This window comes from Nerophis lumbriciformis, linkage group LG04, assembly GCF_033978685.3.
Source record: "Nerophis lumbriciformis linkage group LG04, RoL_Nlum_v2.1, whole genome shotgun sequence".
In the NCBI taxonomy this organism is placed as follows: Eukaryota; Metazoa; Chordata; class Actinopteri; order Syngnathiformes; family Syngnathidae; genus Nerophis; species Nerophis lumbriciformis.
Genome location: NC_084551.2, coordinates 16,605,117 through 16,626,250, shown reverse-complemented (window position 1 = coordinate 16,626,250; position 21,134 = coordinate 16,605,117). Strand labels below are relative to the sequence as shown.

At 40.0% G+C, this 21,134-nt stretch overlaps 1 protein-coding gene across 4 annotated transcripts in view; it reads right to left on the bottom strand.

Moving 5' to 3' along the window:
• The window catches only part of macf1b (microtubule actin crosslinking factor 1b), a 77,033-nt gene that overhangs the window by 37,752 nt on the left and 18,147 nt on the right, over positions 1 to 21,134 (bottom strand). Inside the window, exon 1 of one of the 4 annotated variants that reach the window (XM_061949835.1) lies at positions 2,178 to 2,632. The exons of 2 other annotated variants lie outside the window; for them this stretch is intronic. The gene's annotated coding sequence lies outside the window, so the exon portion shown is untranslated. Of the gene's footprint in view, positions 1 to 2,177; positions 2,633 to 21,134 lie in introns of those variants that run through there. One more of the 4 variants, XM_061949827.1, reaches the window with a different exon arrangement.

Below are 21,134 nucleotides of genomic sequence, written 5' to 3'. Positions count from 1 at the left end.
TATATTATTAAAGTTTGACTGACCTATCTGATTGTTTTTTTGACATTCCCTTTAGCGCAGCATAGGCGCGGCTTATAGTCCGGGGCGGCTTATTGGTGGACAAAGTTATGAAATATGCCATTCATTGAAGGTGCGGCTAATAATCCGGTGCGCCTTATAGTGCGGAAAATACGGTAGCTAAAACACTGCCGACTACGGATGGACTTTAGCCGCTAGCTAGCTAGCTTCACCTTCATCGTTAGTTTTTGAGCTAAAATGCATCCGTTCTCCCTTTTCTGTCAACACACTGTGTCTGCTTGTAAGTACTCCTTAATTGTGCGCTGCCGAACATGCTACTGTGCTCATAAAACCATCAATGTCACGATGTGACAACAGCGCGCCGCCATGCCCGTTAATGAAATTTTTCAAAAAAAGGAACCGGTACTTTTTAGAGGTGGTATAGTACCGTTTATGATTCATTAGTATCGCGCTACTTTACGAGGACCGGTATATCGTACAACCCTACATTAGATTATACTAACGTACTTATTGTTGCTTTCACCTGAATAAAATTGATGTGAAACACTGTCGGTATCAAATCCATGTTGGATTTTAATATTAAGTAAAGTTTTGAAACTTATGTTTTAATGATTTTAACATTATTTGATACGCTAAACTTCAGCATAGTAATGAACAAAAGTCGGTTATTCATTGTGTTGCTCAAGATAACATTATCCATATGGTGCTTGGATACCCGTAATTTCAGCCGTTAGTCCTTGATGGACAACATTTTGACCTCGGTTTTTCTCAAATTTGAGTTACAGCCCTGAGTGTAATAATGTGTTGGATTCTTTTTGGGGACACAAACAGTCTGTTGCCATTAAAAAACTACGCATGTCTTTTAAATAAATGACAATCTAAGTAGGACCCATTTTGATATGATGCCTGCATGTGCATTAATAATGACTTATCGTGTATGTCTGGGCACAGCAGATGATTCATTGAAAGAACCCACAGGGGAGTATTGAGTAAGATCAGAGAGTGGTGGCCCAGACAAAGCCCCAGCTTCGAGATCAATGATTACCCAGTTAGCTCACATCACTACTCAGCCGAGAGTCTTTGGGGGCCTACAGAGTGTCTGTGACCATGTCTGAATCCAAGATAGGCGGGGTGTGCTGTCTGGTATTACTACTACTTTGTGGTCATTTGCTAAACTACTTATTTGCTCCTACATGAAAATATACGGACGTATAATCAAAACGTACGCTGTGCATTATTTAGAATGTGAACGAAAAAATTGTGCGATTTTTGAGGGTATTTCGCTGTTATCGACATGACCTACATTTCTTTCAAAACACAAACCAAAAAAAAACTAATCATTGAGCCTGCATATGATACATAACTGTCTTTGTTTACCCTCAACCAGGGAGGATCAGCGAGCTAAAGAACCACTCATCCATTTAATTCATATTGTGATGACCTAACCATCCTATCACTTAACCTTTTCAGGGGTTTGCCATAATTCAGACCAGCTGATATTTTATGGGGAAATACTGAATTTGCTTTTCCATATTAGTTTATTAACTCGGGCCGTTTTCATGATACAATTGTTAATTAGCATTTTACATTTTGCAAAGCACAATATTGAGGGGAATGCAATTAGCAGGAGAGTAATAACCATCAATCACAACAATACAGCCCTATGTTTTGGCACTCGAGGTTAAGTGAGGTCTTAAAGTAGCAATCATGGTAGTGGTCCCTTAACAAGCATATACAGTAGCAACGTGGTTACCCTTGAGACTCATATAGTAGGATGGAATTGATATAAGGTCACAAGTTCACTTCAAAGATCTTATAAAGACACACCACATTTATTCAAATAAAATGTAAAACAGGATTAATCAGGCAACTGATAGACTATTTGAAAATATATATGGTAACACTTTAGTATGGGGAACATATTGTAAGTAACAAAGACTTAATTTAGAGTTATTTGGTTAGGGTTAGAGGATTAGGGTTAGGGTTATTTGTATAATAAGGCCATGCAGAATAAGGCATTAATAAGTACTTAATAATGACTAATTAAGAGCCAATATGTTACTAATTTGCATGTTAATAAGCAACTAATTAATGGTGAATATGTTCCCCATACTAAAGTGTTACCATATATATATATATTTATATATATGCATACTTACATTACACAAATCAATTCACTCTGATGGTTTAGTAGGAACATTGCAGTTGTTTTTTTTCATTTAGAACCGAAAATCCATCAGTCACAATTCCTCTTGAGCAGCCAAGTCCAAACACAAACATCCTCCTTGCCAATATTTCCCTCACTGGGACTTTTGGCGCTCTATGTGAACTACACTTACCCTAAAGCCGGGACCGACAGCATGAGTAAAGGAATCCAGCCAGTCACCATTCAGCATTCAAATAGGAAGAAAAAGAAAGAAAAAAAAAAGCTTTGTTTGAGCATCTTTTGAGTGAGCCTCCCAGATCCAACATCCCCAAACTACGGACTGTGCACACACAAACACATCAATACTCCCTTCAACACACACATGCTCACATAAAAAACACACTTTCTAAACACGAGCGCACACATGTCCTGATAACTCATGCTTTTTTGGTTGCCCACAGTCACAGGGAAACAATGTCCTCCTCCTCTCCCCTCCCCTCCCCTCCCACAGGCTCCTCTCCCTTTCTTCTTTGTTGTGGGAGCCGAGATAGAGGAATTCCTTCCTTGTTAACGCCGCTGATGGGATGGTGCACCCAAAACGGAGACAATGTATTCCAACGGCTGAGTTGAACTCCCACAGCTCCCCGCCAACAGCCGCTCACACATGGAGGTCAGAGGTGCGTCCAACAACAAGGTGATGTCATCCTCGCACCTTCTGATGCTGCTCAGGTTGTTCCTGCCGGTAGGCAAAGTGTCCCCCTTGTACCCTCCCTGAGCTTCCCTCTCCCCCTTCTCATTCGACAAAGTCCCTCCCCTGGATTTGAGCAAAGCTTAAAAACTAGGGTGGGTGCATGGGAGGCAAAAAAAAAAGGGAGATTTTTCTAAAGACACCCCCCACCCGGGCCACCCTTGAAACATTCACATGTTAAGTGACAGCTGCCTCAGCCCCTTTCCCCTTTCTGTGGTGAGGGAGAGAAGTGCAGGCTACAAAGGAAGAGACCCACACCCACTCTGATACCAACCCATGCATGCATTCACCCCCCAACCTGCAACCCCCCCCCCCCCCCCTTCTCCATTCAGAGGCAGTGCAAGAGTCTTTCCCAGCTGCAAGAAAGACGACTAAACACTGCACAACATCTGAGATTACTTATCAACCTATTTCCAGCCATTGTAACCCTGGCCCATAAACAAAGAAGACAAAATAGACCAGGTGATGAGTGTTTTCTCTGGTTTGAGCTTGGATATGCATAAAAATTACCCCTACTTTTAAATGAAGGCATGTCCTAGTACAGGATGTTATACTATTTGCCTGGGGACTACTTTGTAGAAATCGAATTTATCTCTGAGAAACGTGCACGTCAACTGTCTAATCAAAACCTATGTTTGTTTCTTGTGTAGACAAAGCTCAGATCTACTTCCAATTTCTGTATACAGCGCTTTTGATTGATTGATTGATTGAAACTTTTATTAGTAGATTGCACAGTACAGTACATATTCCGTACAATTGACCACTAAATGGTAACACCCGAATAAGTTTTTTAACTTGTTTAAGTCGGGGTCCACGTAAGTCAATTCATGGTACAAATATATACTATCAGCATAATACAGTCATCCCACAAGATAATCATCAGAGTATAGACATTGAATTATTTACATTATGTACAATATTTACAATCCGGGGGGTGGGATGAGGAGGGTTTAGTTGATATCAGCACTTCAGTCATCAACAATTGCATCATCAGAGAAATGGACATTGAAACAGTGTAGGTCTGACTTGGTAGGATATGTACAGCGAGCGGAGAACATAGGGAGTTTAGAAAGCATAAGAACAATTATTAGTACAATTAGTATCAATATTATTTTTGTTATTTTTATTTAAAACAAATGCATAAACTTCAACCTGGCTTTCAAACTTTTGGATTTCTAAGGATGCAGCCCCATCACAATGTATCAAGTACAACCAGCTTATATGCTGCGACGTTACAGGGGAGCATAACTTGCAATAGTTCAATGATTTGAGGCTCCAGAACAAACTAATGCAGTGTTTTTCAACCACTGTGCCGCGGCACACTAGCGTGCCGTGAGATACAGTCTGGTGTGCCGTGGGAGATTATCTAATTTCACCTATTTGGGTTAAAAATATTTTTTGCAAACCAGTAATTATAGTCTGCAAATGATGTGTTGTTGTTGAGTGTCGGTGCTGTCTAGAGCTCGGCAGAGTAACCGTGTAATACTCTTCCATATCAGTAAGTGGTAGCCGGTAGCTAATTGCTTTGTAGATGTCGGGAACAGCGAGAGGCAGCGTGCAGGTAAAAAGGTATCTAATGCTTAAACCAAAAATAAACAAAAGGTTAGTGCCCCTAAGAAAAGGTATTGAAGCTTAGGGATGGCTATGCAGAACAAAACTAAAACTGAACTGGCTGCAAAGTAAACAAAAACAGAATGCTGGACGACAGCAAAGACTTACTGTGGCGCAAAGACGGCGTCCACAAAGTACATCCGAACATGACATGACAATCAACAATGTCCCAACAATGAAGGATAAAAACAACCAACATCTTCTTGATTGCTAAAACAAAGTAGATGTTAAATATAGCTGAAAGGTAAAACATGAAACTGCTACAGGAAAATACCAAAAAAAGAGAAAAATCCATTAAAATAGGAGCGCAAGACAAAAACTAAAACAATACACACAGGAAAACAGCAATAAACTCCAAATAAGTCAGGGCGTGATGTGACAGGTGGTGAAAGTACACCTACTTTGAGACAAGAGCTATAGTGATGCATGCTTGGTTATGGTTTAAAGTCATATCCAACAATTGCGACAACGACTTTTTACTGTCAACCGAGTTTCGTTTTTTAATGACGTCTGCTGGTGGTGTGCCTTCGGATTTATTCAACGCAAAACATGTGCCTTGGCTCAAAAAAGGTTGAACAACACCGAACTAATGCATGGTTGGGGCACAAGAAACCTTCTGCAAGAAAACTTGGAACATTCAACATACAGATATCGGAATGCTGAATGTGAAAGAGCTGAATGTGAATGCTGAATGCTAAGCCTTCTGGTTAATAATGTTAAAGTTAAAGTACCAATGATTGTCACACACACACACACTAGGTGTAGAGATGTCCGATAAATGCTTTAAAATGTAATATCGGAAATTATCGGTATCGGTTTCAAAAAGTAAAATTAACTTTTTAAAACGCTGTTGTACGGAGCGGTACATATCCGATAAAACACGGACGTAGGGAGAAGTACAGAGCAGTTGCGTCTCCCAGTCAGCAGCCCGTCCCCTCTCCCCTCTCCCACACACAACACAGGAGTTGACGACTGCAGCATGAGAGGTTTACTGGCGACGCTTGATGACCTCATCAAACCGCCGCGAGCGGAGCATAACAACAACAACAGTGTATTGTTGCCGGTGCTGTAGCCGTGGCTAACAAGCGAGCTCACCCGGCAACTGACTAACGACACCATGTCTATGGTTTGGGATTATTTTAAAGTGTGTCTGACGGATTAAAAAATAATTAAATTTGCAATGACTGCAAAAAGTTGGTTATGCGAGGAGGAACCGAGACGTCTTCCTTTAATACGAGCAATTAGATCTCCCATCTCTTCAAGAATCATAAGGAGATACACGATGAATACAAGCGGAAGATGGATGAAAAGCAAACACTGAAAAAAAATGTAGTACCACACAGTTGTCGCTTAAAGACTCCGCCGAGAAAAAACAAAAATATAACAAAAACCACCCCGGGGCGAGATCTCACACGTTGTGGTCAGGGACAACGCACGGCGGTGGAGTTTGGTGTGGCTAGTCTGCCCTGCATGGTGCACACTTTGCAGCTTGCAGTGAACGGAGATGCCCTCTCTCAACGCAGCATTTCAGAAGCTCTGGCTGACTGCTAGGCCACTTCAAGCACTCACCACTAGCTTGCAGCACATTTGTGTTACTCATACAAATACCATAAATTGATTAACGTGGACCCCGACTTAAACAAGTTGAAAAAAGTATTCGGGTGTTACCATTTAGTGGTCAGTTGTACGGAATATGTACTGTACTGTGCAATCTACTAATACAAGTTTCAATCAATCAATCAATCAATCAATCAATACGTTATAGCAGGGCAGATTGAGCCCAGTTTATAATTCCCTGTTATACAGTTTGCTAGGCAGTCTTGCACTAAATGAGGACTATGTTATTGTTTACTTTATTACTCTAGTATACTCTGGACTGAAGCTGTGTGCCTTCATTGTTTTTGTTGCTGTTGTTTTGAGGCATGTTGGGAAAAAAAATAAAAAAATATGCACTTTGTTAGACTTAGACTTAGACTTAGACTTTGTGAAAGTCAAAGTATAGTATTTCCCCTAGTTGTAGTGGGTATCAGGATTATCTCAGGGAGAGCATATCCCAAATTCCAAGAGGCTGTTTTGAGGCATGTTAAAAAAAATAGTGCACTTTGTGACTTCAATAATAAATATGGCACTTTTTTCCATAACTGGAGTTGAAGTTGTTCTCTTATTTTGGAAAACCTTGTTACATTGTTTAAGGGCAATCACAACAAAATTAGGCATAATAATGTGTTAATTCCACGACTGTATATATCGGTTTCAGTTGATATCGGAATCGGTAATTAAGAGTTGGACAATATCGGAATATCGGATATCAGCAAAAAAGCCATTATCGGACATCTCTAACTAGGTGTGGTGAAATTTGTCCTCTGCATTCGACCCATCCCCTTGTTTAACCCCCAATTCCAACCTTTGATGCTGAGTGCCAAGCAGGGAAGCAATGGGTGCCATTTTTATAGTCTTTAGTATGACTCGACCGGGGTTTGAACTCACAACCTACCGATCTTACGGCGGACACTCTCACCACTAGGCCACTGAGTAGTAATGTAGTATATAAACATTTATATTTATTTAACCTTTACTTATCTAGGCTAGGACAATTAAGAACATATTTTTGCAATGCTGACCTATTAAAGAGGCATCACTTCCATGTTAGAGAAGTTGAAATCAATCAATAAATAAATAAATCAATCAATGTTTATCTACAAACCTCAAAACCAGTGAAGTTGGCACGTTGTGTAAATCGTACATATAAACAAAATACATATTTGCAAATCCCTTTCAACCTACCGTATTTTCCGCACCATAAGCCGCCCTGGGTTATAAGCCGCGCCTTCAATGAACGGCATATTTCAAAACTTTGTCCACCTATAAGCCGCCCCGTGTTATAAGCCGCATCTAACTGCGCTAAAGGAATGTCAAAAAAACAGTCAGATAGGTCAGTCAAACTTTAATAATATATTAAAAACCAGCGTGATGTGGGCGCGCATTGAGTCGTATATCAACATGGACGGATCTGCGTGAAAAAAGCCACCCGGCCTCTTCGCGTAAACTTCCCTTAACCACTCGCTCATCTTTTCTTCATCCATCCATCCCTTCGAGTTAGCTTTTATGATGACGCCGGCTGGAAAGGTCTCTTTTGGCAAGGTCTTCCTTCTGAATATCACCATGGGTGGAAGTTTCTGGCCATTAGCATGGCAAGCTAGAACCACAGTGAAGGATGACTTCTCATTCCCTGTGGTGCGAATATTCACCGTACGTGCTCCCGTTGTATCCACAGTGCGGTTCACAGGAATATCAAAAGTCAGTGGAACCTCGTCCATGTTGATAATGTTCTCTGGCCGGATCTTTTTTTCAACTATCTTGTTTTTACAATATGCACGGAAAGTAGCCAGCTTTTCTTGAAAGTCTTTAGGCAGTTGCTGTGAAATAGTAGTCCGTGTGCGGATGGAGAGATTGCGTCTTTTCATGAACCGGAAACCTGTCGCTTAGTAGGAGCCATTTTGTGGTCTTTACAGATGTAAACACACAAAGGAAATGAAACGTAATATCCGCGCGCTTCTTCTTCTTCTACGGGGGCGGGTGGTTGCTTACAGTAGAAGAAGAAGCGCTTCCTCTTCTATGGGGGCGGGTGCTTACCTTGGCGGTTGCTTGCCGTAGAAGAAGAAGCGCTTCCTCTTCTGCAGTGTTGGGACTAACGCGTTACAAAGTAACGCGTTACTGTAACGCCGTTAGTTTCGGCGGTAACTAGTAATCTAACGCGTTATTTTTTTTTATTCAGTAATTTAGTTACCGTTACTACATGATGCGTTATTGCGTTATTTTACGTTACTTTTGATGTAGTATCGGCTAGAAACAGAAGCGCTGCGGTGTCGTCTTCTGAATCTTCCTCTGTCACAAGCCGGAGAGAAGAAAAGAGGCGCGGTCTATGTGTGTGTGTGTGTGTGTGGGGAGGCACACAAGTGAAAAAAAAAAGTTGTTGGCACGTTCAGTCCACACACAGCGTGGTCATGGCGAGCGGAGTAACGGAGGAGCTTGAACGCCCCCGCCATTGAATCGGTGTGTTTATAAGTGCAGACTCGGTTGTGCAAAACGAGGGTTTTAAACACATGCTGAACGTGCTTGAACCACGTTACGACATCCCGTCGCGCACCCACTTCAGCAATAAGATTGTGCCAGATCTTTATGAGCAGGAGAAGAAAAAAGTTGTGGATGAACTATCCCGAGCATCATCTGTTGCGCTCATGACAGACGGGTGGACGTTTATGGGGAACTATAAGCGCTCACTTCATCACAGCAGACTGGGAGATGAGAAGACACGCCCCCTCTACGAGAGTCACCTTGCGCAGGTACTGACACAAGTAGTGGAAGATAAAGATATCCCAGTCACACGTGATAATGCCAAAAATCAAATAATGACAGAGAATGAGGCAGGACTGGGACCACAGATAGGTGCTTTGCACATGTAGTGAATTTGGCATCACATCTCAGTCAATAGGATGGAGCGCCTCTTTGGGAGGATCAGGAAGGTTTCTTACTTCCACCCAAGCACAACAGCTGCTCATGTGCTTAAGACAAAGCAAGAAATGCTAAAGCTGCCTGCTCATACATGATGTCCCAACGAGGTGGAACTCCATTTATGATATGTTGGAGCAGCAGGCAGCTATATACTCTGCATTGACCCACAACACCCTGAAGACAAATGTCACCCTGTCTGATGATGATGTGAGAGTGGCAGGTGAGGTCCTCTAGGTGCTTAAACCCCTCAAAAGTGTTCCATCTCTACTGAGCACTGAAACTTCACCATCTGTGTCAATGATCCTGCCACTGAAAACAAGGATTCTACAATCCATGGCTCCAAGTGTGGAAGACAGCAGCATCACTCCAGATGTCAGGCTTTATTTCACTACCTATGTTTCAAGGAAGATGATGTTTCTTCTTATGTTGCACTTAAACTTGTTTTTTATTAATGGTCATTGGTCCAAGTTTAAAGAAAGGAGGAATGCCTTTTTATGTTGCACTGTTTTTCATTAATTATGTTAAAAGGAAAATAAAAATGCATGTCAGGTTGATCAACAGATTGTATTATTCTCCAGTGCAATAACAGTACTGAAATGAAGGCAAAAAGGGAATTAATGGGAGCTTTAAAAAAAAAAGAAGAAAAAAATAAGTAACTAAATAGTTACTTTTCACAGTAACGCATTACTTTTTGGTGTAAGTAACTGAGTTAGTAACTGAGTTACTTTTGAAATAAAGTAACTAGTAACTGTAACTAGTTACTGGTTTTCAGTAACTAACCCAACACTGCTCTTCTGTTATGTTATTGTTTTAAATAACACATCGTTGGATGACTTGCAGAACTGTCTTTTAATCACGATCACATATTACAAACGCTACTTCAACACTCGTGCGTACAAGGTGTGTACCTCTCTCAAGAGTCCTACCTGACACATATATTGGTTCCTAGTCATTTGTAGACTCTTACTACCACCATGTGGTCAAACACTATCATTACACTTCTACGGGGAAAAACGATGGCGGCTGTTTACCGTAGTTGCGAGACCTAAACTTTATGAAAATGAATCTTAATATTAATCCATATATAAAGCGCACCGGGTTATAAGCCGCACTGTCAGCTTTTGAGTAAATTTGTGGTTTTTAGGTGCGGCTAATAGTGCGGAAAATACGGTATATTCAATTAAGTAGACTGCAAAGACAAGATAATTAACGTTCGAACTGGAAAGTGTTGTTACCTATTTCCAGCCATTGTAACCGTGGCCCATAAACAAAGAAGACAACATAGACCGGGAGATGAGTGTTTTCTCTGGTTTGAGCTTGGATATGCGTAAAAAGGACCCCTACTTTGAAATGATGGCATGTCTTAGTACAAGATGTCATACTATTTGCCGCAACCTTAACCCGCGGCTCTTTAGCGCCGTCCTAGTGGCTCCCTGGACCTCTTTCAGAGATGTGTAAAAATGGAAAAAGAAGAAGAAAAAATATTTTTTTTGTTGTAAAATATTTTCTGTCGGAGAACAAACATGACACAAAACTTCTTCATTGCTAGAAATCCCACTGTTTATATTAAACATGCTTCACTTAAAACATTGAGAATAAATTAATAAAATCACAATTTGGTTCAATGTTATTGAAAAAAAAAAAGCATCAAAACATTGCAATGTTTGCCATAACTTTCTGAAAAAGTTGTTGGGAATTCATGCAAAAGCCTACAAAGGGACTGACTGTACTCCTCTCCATATATTGGAGGTAGAAATTAGATTTGGATCATGACAATATTCTTCTATACAGTACTATTTACACATTTTCACATGTAAACAAACAAAGAAGCGCACTCACAAGTGACTCAACGGAAGCTTTTATGCCCCAAATTCTGCCCTCTTCATTCCCTTGCTTCTGTGTTTCTCCAGCCAGCCAAATAATGGAGCAAATCAACTGATTCCACAAATGCATGCATGCTTGTACCGCACAATCCGCACACCCACACTCTTTCCAATTAACAAGACACGCATGATACTCTCTTCTTCCTACCAACTTCACAAGGTTAATGAGTTGACTTACATTTTGTTAGTCAATGGAATATCCAGTTTAAAGCACCTACATCTACTTTTCAACTGTGAGGCTTTATAAACTATATTGCATAGAAGTACCACAGTACCACATGTCTTTTATACCTAAAATCATTACTTTGGAAACATTGATAAGTCATGTGAATACATACAGTATGGATATGCTCTCCTACAGAAACCATATTAAAACAAAAACTTTTTTTTTCTTCCTATTTTTCCATTTTCACACATTTTTGAAAAAGCTCCAGAGGGCCACGAGGCCGACGCTTAAGAACCGCATGCGGCTCTAGAGACATGGGTTGCCGACCCCCAACCTAAACCTATGTGTTCTTTGTTATATTTCCTGGTCAGCCTGTTGATTCATTCGAGCACCTCTGCGACCAACTCGCAGGTTTGGATATCGTTGAAGCATTTACATAAAGACGCTAATACTGTGTTCCATTTACCTCGGAAGTTGTAAGTCGGCAATGCCATCCAACAATACATCATATATGGCTGATTTAGAGCGACAAAAACTAATCAGAAGGTCTAATACTACATCTAAAAGAAGCTTATATTATTGCTTATATTAGGAGCAATCATCTTTGCTCCATAAAAGGCATATTTGCCAACCCTCCAGGATTTTCCGGGAGACTCCAGAAATTCAGCGCCTCTCCCGAAAACCTCCCGGGACAAATTTTCTCCTGAAAATCTCCCGAAATTCAGGCGGACCTGAGTGACGTGTCGACAGCCTGTTTTCACGTCCGCTTTCCCACAATATAAACAGCGTGCCTGCCCAATCACGTTATAACTGTAGAATGATCGAGGGCGAGTTCTTGGTTTCTTATGTGAGTTTATTGTTAGGCAGTTTCATTAATGTCCTCCCAACACACAACAACAGCAGTCACGTTTTCGTCTACCGTAAAGCAGTTCGTCTGCCGTAAACAGCAATGTTGTGACACTCTTAAACAGGACAATATTGCCATCTACTGTGCATGCATATGTGACAATAACATCTAGGGCTTTTAGAGAGTGCAGTGCACAACTGCGCACACAACAAGGAGACGAAGCAGAAGGCATCACGAGAGAGGGTGTTCAGCATGGTTAGAAAAATAGTGACAGAGAATAGAACAAGGATGGACAATTCAACCCTTAACTCAACAATGAGTAGATGAGTGTTATGTGTGTGTATATGTGTAAATAAATGAACACTGAAATTCAAGTATTTCTCTTATCTATATATATATATATATATATATATATATATATAAAATAAAATAAAATAAATAAATATATATATATATATATATATATATATATATATATATATATATATATATATATATATATATATATATATATATGTATGTGTGGGGAAAAAAATCACAAGACTATTTCATCTCTACAGGCCTGTTTCATGAGGGGGGGTACCCTCAATCATCAGGAGATTTTAATGGGAGCATTCGCATACCATGGTTTATATAGGGCACAGAGTGGGTGGGTACAGGCTGGCCTAGGGCGTGGTGATTGGCTCATGTGTTACCTAGGAGGTGTTTCCGTCTATGGCGGCATGCTGTTACAATTTCGCTGCGCTTGTTGAGGGACGACAGGTCTGGACGGTAAACAATAAACAGTTTCTCTTTCAAGCATAGGTTGCATCTTTTATTACCACTATTGTAAGGTGTGCTGGATCCAATAATTTGCCATGTTATTGAATATTCAACATTATTGTCTTTGAGGTCCCAAATGTGTTTGCTGAGTTCTGTGGTATTTCGCAGGTTTTTGTTCCTGAAAGAAGCCTTGTGATTGTTCCATCTGGTTTTGAATTCTCCCTCGGTTAATCCTACATATGTGTCGGATGTGTTAATGTCCTTGCGTATTACCTTAGATTGGTAGACAACTGATGCTTGTAAGCACCCCCCGTTGAGAGGGCAATCAGGTTTCTTTCGACAGTTACAGTCTTTGTTGGTTTTGGAGTCGCTCTGTCTGGGGGCCGACGGCTCATTTGCAATTGTTTTGTTGTGGTTTGAGATGATTTGTCGTATATTGTTCATGCAGCTGTAGCTCAATTTAATGTTGTTCTTGTTGAATACTTTTCTTAGGGTGTTGTCTTTGGGAAAGTGTTTGTCAATCAGATTGAGGAATTTGTGTCCAATGTTAGTTGAGACGTTTTTGCTGTATGGGGGGTTGTACCAGATGATGTCGTTTCGTTTTCTGTTCTTTTTTGGCTGGTTTCCTGGCGTGGGTTCATAGGTGAGGGTGAAATTGTATCCGCTTTCATCAAGGGCTTTTGAGCTACAGCTGCATGAACAATATACGACAAATCATCTCAAACCACAACAAAACAATTGCAAATGAGCCGTCGGCCCCCAGACAGAGCGACTCCAAAACCAACAAAGACTGTAACTGTCGAAAGAAACCTGATTGCCCTCTCAACGGGGGGTGCTTACAAGCATCAGTTGTCTACCAATCTAAGGTAATACGCAAGGACATTAACACATCCGACACATATGTAGGATTAACCGAGGGAGAATTCAAAACCAGATGGAACAATCACAAGGCTTCTTTCAGGAACAAAAACCTGCGAAATACCACAGAACTCAGCAAACACATTTGGGACCTCAAAGACAATAATGTTGAATACTCAATAACATGGCAAATTATTGGATCCAGCACACCTTACAATAGTGGTAATAAAAGATGCAACCTATGCTTGAAAGAGAAACTGTTTATTATTTACCGTCCAGACCTGTCGTCCCTCAACAAGCGCAGCGAAATTGTAACAGCATGCCGCCATAGACGGAAACACCTCCTAGGTAACACATGAGCCAATCACCACGCCCCTAGGCCAGCCTGTACCCACCCACTCTGTGCCCTATATAAACCATGGTATGCGAATGCTCCCATTAAAATCTCCTGATGATTGAGGGTACCCCCCTCATGAAACAGGCCTGTAGAGATGAAATAGTCTTGTGATTTTTTTTTCCCCACACATACATATATTGCGCTCTACTACGGTATCGAGCACTATTTTTTGGATAACCTTATTAAGACATATATATATATATATATATATATATATATATATATATAGCTAGAATTCACTGAAATATACATATATATATATATACAGTCAAGAAAATAAGTATTTGAACACCCTGCTATTTTGCAAGTTCTCCCACTTAGAAATCATGGAGGGGTCTGACATTTTCATGGTAGGTGCATGTCCACTGTATGATAGATAACCTAAAAAGAAAAATCCAGAAATCACAATCTATGATTTTTTAACAATTTATTCGTGTGATACAGCTGAAAATAAGTATTTGAACACCAACATTAATATTTGGTAGAGTAGCCTTTGTTTGCAATTACAGAGGTCAAACGTTTCCTGTAGTTCTTCACCAGGTTTGCACAGACTACAGGAGGGATTTTGGCCCACTCCTCCACACAGATCTTCTCTAGATCAGTCAGGTTTCTGGGCTGTCGCTGAGTAACACAGACTTTCAGCTCCCTCCAAAGATTTTCAATTGGATTTAGGTCTGGAGACTGGCTAGGCCACTCCAGAACCTTGATATGGTTCTTACGAAGCCACTTCTTGGTTTTCCTGGCTGTGTGCTTTGGGTCATTGTCATGTTGGAAGATCCAGCCACGACTCATCTTCAATGACCTGACTGAGGGAAGGAGGTTTTTGGCCAAAATCTCACAATACATGGCTGCAGTCATCCTCTCCTTAATACAGTACAGTCGTCCTGTCCCATGAGCAGAAAAACACCCCCAAAGCATGATGCTACCACCCCCATGCTTCACAGTAGGGATGGTGTTCTTGGGATGGTACGCATCATTCTTCTTCCTCCAAACACGCATAGTGGAATTATGACCAAAAAGGTCAATTTTGGTCTCATCTGTCCACAAAACTTTCTCCCATGACTCCTCTGGATCATCCAAATGGTCATTGGCAAACTTAAGACGGGCCTTAACATGTGCTGCTTTAAGCAGGGGAACCTTCCGTGCCATGCATGATTTCAAAGCATGACGTCTTAGTGTATTACCAACAGTGACCATGGAAACAGTGGTCCCAGCTCGTTTCAGGTCATTGACCAAGTCCTGCTGTGTAGTCCTGGGCTGATTCCTCACCTTTCTTAGCATCATTGAGACCCCACGAAGTGATATCTTGCATGGGGCTCCACTCCGATTGAGATTGACCGTCATGTTTAGCTTCTTCCATTTTCTAATGATTGCTCCAACAGTGGACCCTTTTTCACCAAGCTGCTTGGCAATTTCTCCGTAGCCCTTTCCATCCTTGTGGAGTTGTACAATTTTGTCTCTGGTGTCTTTGGACAGCTCTTTGCTCTTAGCCATGCTGAATGTTTGGGTCTTACTGATTGTATGGGGTGGACAGGTGTCTTTATGCAGGTAACGACCTCACACAGGTGCATCTGATTCAGGATTATACAGTGGAGTGGAGAAGGACTTTTAAAGGTGGACTAACAGGTCTTTGAGGGTCAGAATTCTAGCTGATAGACAGGTGTTCAAATACTTATTTTCAGCTGTATCACACGAATAAATTGTTAAAAAATCATAGATTGAGATTTCTGAATTTTTCTTTTTAGGTTATATCTCATACAGTGGACATGCACCTACCGTGAACATTTCAGACCCCTCCATGATTTCGAAGTGGGAGAACTTGCAAAATAGCAGGGTGTTCAAATACTTATTTTCTTGACTGTATATATATATATATATGAAATACTTGACTTGGTGAATTCCAGCTGTAAATATACTCCTCCCCTCTTAACCACGCCCCCCAACCACGCCCACCCCCGCCCCTCCCGAAATCGGAGGTCTCAAGGTTGGCAAGTATGATAAAAGGGGTCGCAAGATTTTCCGAGTAGGAAGTCCGACTTTGAGGGGCGTTCCATTTGAAACTTATGGCTCTCACTGCCCCCCATGGTTAAGAAATACTGAATTAGCCAAACATGTGAGGAGTAGAACCTGTACAAAATCCAGCAAAAGTTGTTCCAACGGGGATTTTGGAACCTCAAACGCCTGAGTGCAAGGCAGACTTTTTTAGAAAAACATAGACTTCTACATGCAGAGTTTAGCTGCGAATGGTGTACAAAAACAAAGTTTTATTTGGGTCATTGGTGAGTTCATGTATTTAACGACTAACCCTGAAGTGAACTGAAGCATCACTTTTCCAGGACACCTTGAACCCAACATTCATTATTGACCTAATTTTGACCAAAACTTTTTTTTTTTTACAGTCGTTCCACACAGACGCACAAATATTGCATTATTTTATGAATGCTTTTACAATACTCTCTACTAAACATATATGTCACAAATAAACTCCCACACACAATCATAACCTATGGTGTCAGATAGGGTTGTACGGTATACCGGTATTGGTATAGTACCGCGATGATGAATCATTCTACTGAATCATATTCGGTATTATACCGCCTCTAAAAAGTAACGATGACAAATAAAGTAAGTTTCTTAGAAGTATCATCCCTGCAGGACGAGGAATAGCTAAACATGCTTCACTACACACCATAGCTCACCGGCGTCAAAATGTAAACAAACGCCATTGGTGGATCTACACCTGACATCCACTGTAATGATACCAAGTACAGGAGCGTATCTATTCCATACTATTGTGATTACATCGATATTTTTTAGCATCACACAATCTTTTTTTGTTTTGTTTTTTATTTATATTATATTTATAAACTCAGGAAATATGTCCCTGGACACATGAGGACTTTGAATATGACCAATGTAGGATCCTGTAACTACTTGGTATCGGATTGATACCTACATTTGTGGTATCATCCAAAACTAATGTAAAGTATCAACAAACAGAAGAATAAGGGATTATTACATTTCAACAGAAGTGTAGATAGAAAATGTTAAAAGAGAAAGTAAGCAGATATTAACAATAAATGAACAGGTAGATTAATAATTAATTTTCTACCACTTGTCCTTAATAATGTTGACAAAATAATAGAATGATAAATGACACAATATGTTACTGCTTATGTCAGCAGACTAATTAAGATCCTTTGTTTGCTTACTTACTACTAAAAGACAAGTTGTTTTGTATGTTCACTATTTTATTTAAGGACAAACTTGCAATAAAAACATATGTTTAATATACCCTAAGATTTTTTTGTTAAAATGCAATTTGTTGTGTTCCCCTTTATTTAGAAAAGTATCGAAACGTATCAAAATACATTTTGGTACCGGTACCAACATATTGGTATCGGGACAACACTAGTGTCAGAGTACGAGGACTGAGCAAGGTAATGCCAGGTTTTAGAGAAGGTGAACTGATCTGACCGGTGTGTAGTTCATCATCAGTGTGATAATCTTGTAAAATTGTGTACTATAATGAAGCGAACACAGTTTGGAAGAAGCAATAATGTGCCTTGAGACAATGTAGCAGCCAATGAGAGCAAATATTTCATTTCAGTTCCCATGCAACTGATGACCCGAGCCAAACAAAACAAAGAATAATTTTCCGGGCTCTGTTTTGCCCTTCCTCCACGATTTAAAACTCCAATGGTCCTCCCCGGAACATGATAATTAGTCCTCTTCACCAGATATGAAGAAGGGGGTTCATTCTTTGGGTCGAACCAGAACTATTCATTGCATACAAAAGAGGCCATTCCAAGAAGAGTGAATGAAAGGCTGTGGCACATCCCAAAGGAGTTACCTTGACCCTTTAGGGCTAACTGGGAAAGCAAAGTCAAGGTTGAGAACAGGATTTAACCAGTTCAAACAAATTGTCAGTTCTGAGTTTTGATGCTGTATTGCATAATGTATGGCATTAAAATTATTATATCTGGAAAGACTACCCTAAGTTCTATAGAATGAAATCAATTTGACAAGCTGAGGGGTAGAGAGGAACCACATATTGTTTAATCAACATGTCTACCATCTGTATTCTTTGAGCCAAATGGTCTGTAAGGAAGACACTAGCAGTCCACTGAACAACAAGCAGCATGACAAAAAAAGAGGATGATAAAGTATGATCTGTGACACCCATGACGACACCTATTTGCAAGTTGCTACATACCTATTGTGTATTTAGGCTAATGTGGGGCATATGCTGCATGCAAACGAGATACAAAGACAGGGAGCCTTTATACTAACATTTGTCATGGGCTGGAAAACTGGCTTAAGGACTAACATAGGACCTAATATGGTTTAACGCAGAGTCGTCGTTTTGACAAATTTAATGAATTGGGCTAATGCTATATTTGAAATAACTGAACCTATTTCACAAACAAGCACTAGTCTGAAATAATTCTGAAATACAGATCATAATATTACTTGGATTATGTTTGTATATTATATATATATATATATATTATATTGTAACAATTCCCCCAAAAAATGTTTTTGCAGTGACATCACATTTTTTAATGTTCCTTCACCAAAAAAACATTGCAGCCCAATAAAAAACTAAGCATTCTGCAGATAATGTACATGCAAAAACAACTTTGCTGTGACATTTTCCCAGGGCCGGCCCGTGGCATAGGCCGTATAGGCAAATGCTAAGGGCGCCGTCCATCAGGGGGCGCCACGCCAGTGCCACAAATGTTGGAGAAAAAAAAAAAAAAAAAAAGTTGGTACTATTATTTCTAAATACAAAAAATAATCCCACGTTAATTAAAATGCAAAGTAAAGCCTATTTAATAGAAATATTATTTGTTACAACATTACGCCCCCCTTCCTCCCCCCGCACGGTGCGCCCCCTCCCTTCCCGTATCATGACTCTTTTTGGAGGTCACCACATCAAAAAATCAACACAAGATGTCAAAACGGCCAAAACTGTCAGGTGCCCAGGGAAGAAAAAAGAGAAAAGAAGAGGAGAAACGAGAAAAGACAGAGGTAGCAGGTATATGTAACGTTAGCCTACATGAAATTATTTGTCTGTTACAGAATGTGATAGTAACCTGGCTTTTTAGCATTAAGCTAATGTTACATGATTCGGCAATTGCTAATCAATAAATAGCTAGTTCTGTTTTAACGTCGGGTTAATATTGTGGAGGGGGCTAAATTGTTATGGAAAATAATAATGTAACGTTAGGTAATTACAGTACTCCCACCTTACATTCCTCAGGGACATTTGTATTAGATCTTTTAAGCAGGTTTTTTGTTTACATTGTTATTGCCTTCTGGTTAGCTAATGTTTGCTTGCAGGTAATTAGTCACTTTTCCACCCCTTTATATATTAGGTATTGTTGTAAGTAAAAAAAAAAAAAAAGGTCAAAGACAAATCTATTCGGGTTCTTGTGAGTATATACACTTCACTGCCGATGTGGGGGGGGGCGCCACCTAAAATCTTGCCTAGGGCGCCAGATTGGTTAGGGCCGGGCCTGCATTTTCCACACTATTTTTTGGTCACTCTGGCTCTAGTCCAGTAGGTGGTGTGCACATGCAGGCAGAGTGGACAATTTACATGAAAAAAAAAAACAGCTGGCAACAACGAATCGGTTCTGTATTGTTCATTTAAAAGAGCCACTGAAAAGACGCGACTCGTTGGTGGACTCACATCCATGGACGTGATTTGTCCCCTGCACTTTTTCAAAAGGCAGTTTTTGTCCCCTGCGCTTTTTAACGTCCAAAAATAATGTTATTCTACTGAACGGAGACAAGTCAAACACTCGCGGGAGGTGGAAAATGGTCCTTCAGTTTAAAGCCTGTTTCTTTAGACCACCCACAAGCGAACTGATTGGCTTTCTGGGTCGGCTTTCTTGTTCACGTGACAATGGTTGACAGCACTCAGCTGTCAGTTACCAGATAAGAGCGAGTTGGCCTCCACAAGGAAATATGAATCACGAACATTCAATCAATCAATCAATCAATCAATCAATCAATCAATCAAAGTTTACTTGTATAGCCCTTAATCACAAAGATAAATAACCACTTTTTTGAATGCTAGGGGAACAGTGCCAGAGGAAAGTGATAAGTTTATAATATTTAACACTGACGGTGAACAAGAAGGACAAACAAATAATCACCTCTACTCAAAGGTATTCATGTTGTTAACTAAGACGTGTGCTAAGGGAACAAGAATGCAAAATACTTCTTTGTGGTCTAGATCAATGTTTCGTAATTGTTAGGCCGCGAGCGACCCCAAAAAGGGCTGCCAAAAAAGACCTGTTTCTCAGCTGTGGTTCGTATGAGCTGCAGTGGTACTCGGCTGTAATACACTTTTCCACCACTTGTGGCAGTACTGACAATCTCAAACAAACAGAAGAAGTCTGGAGCTTAAGTCATAGAAAAGTTATTTAAGCGCAAAATTTATGACTAAAGTGGTGTAGCTGTATTTTTATTCACACTTGAATTTTATTGACAGTTTATCTGAGAAGCATATGTATTATTTTTATTATTTACTATAAATTTAGTTAAAATGTATTATTTTTGGCACTGTGTTCAGTTTTCTTTCGCAGTATATTCGATTAGTATTTATTTTTGTAATCAGCCTGACCTAAACCTTGATAATATTGTTTGTGATTAACACATGGTTTCATATCATTTGACAAGGTGTATCCTGTTAAACTTGAAATAGGTTAAATATCATTACTGAATATGATTAAAATCAAGAGTAAGATTACTAACTCAGTGTAAATATTTGAGTGGGCCTCTGTAGTGAAAAAGTTGGGCCCTAAAGTCAAAAAGATTAAAAACCATTGGTCAAAAGATAATAAGCATGGTAATAAATTGTATGCTTTTGTATATTTTCTTCATAAACTCTTCTCCACAGTCTATGTAGTCTGTCTGCAATATGTTCGATTCTGGAGGCGGTCCCAGATCGCGAATGAAACCCCTCCAAAAGTATCAGAATTCATATTTAGAAAATTAACACTGTTTATAAATGTTTATCTTGAAGTCGTACCCACTATTTTTTTTTCGAGACATGGTCAAAAACAAACTCAGAAACATTATATAGATTCACCCGGTCACCACATTAGGTACACCTGCAAACTCTCAAATCAATTCTGACCTAATTAAAAAAATTGCTGCTTCAAGCAGCACT